Below are 728 nucleotides of genomic sequence, written 5' to 3' on the forward strand. Positions count from 1 at the left end.
CAGCCAGTCTTCAACTTCCAGTAGTTTGAAACTGACTACTTGGCTACTGCTCTATAGTTAGGAGTTGGCTGCTCCCTGGGGAAAATGCCATATGCATCCAGTGATGTAACAATCACCAATGCTCTGATTGGGTCGTGGGCTCAAGTATGGCAAAATATTGGGTAGCACACAAGTGATTCTGATAAGTGATCTAGTCTGCAACACCAACGATCTGCCACTTTCTACACTGCACCAATGGTAGCCTACTACACAGAACAAAAATATAAACGCAACACTTTTGTTTTTGCTCCCATTTTTCATGAGTTGAAATAAAAGATCTAAGACTTTTTCTATGCACACAAAAAGCTTATTTCTCTCAAATTTCGTTCACAAATTTGTTTAAATCCGTGTTAGTGAGCACTTCTCCTTTGCCAAGATAATCCATCCACCTGACAGGTGTGGCATATCAAGATGCTGATTAAACAGCATGATTATTGCACAGGTGTGCCTTGGGCTGGTCACAATAAAAGGCCACTCTAAAATATGCAGTTTTATCTTGGAAAAAGACGTTTATTAGGCACTGAACTATGGATCTCACATGACTAGGGCTACAGATATGCATTTTTTGAAAACCAGTCAGTATCTGGTGTGACCACCATTTGCCTCATGCAGTGCGACACATCTCCTTGGCATAGAGTTTGTGAGATTGTGACCTGTGGAATGTTGGTCCACTCCTCTTCAATGGCTGT

This window comes from Centroberyx gerrardi, chromosome 10 (genome assembly GCF_048128805.1).
Source record: "Centroberyx gerrardi isolate f3 chromosome 10, fCenGer3.hap1.cur.20231027, whole genome shotgun sequence".
In the NCBI taxonomy this organism is placed as follows: domain Eukaryota; kingdom Metazoa; phylum Chordata; class Actinopteri; order Beryciformes; family Berycidae; genus Centroberyx; species Centroberyx gerrardi.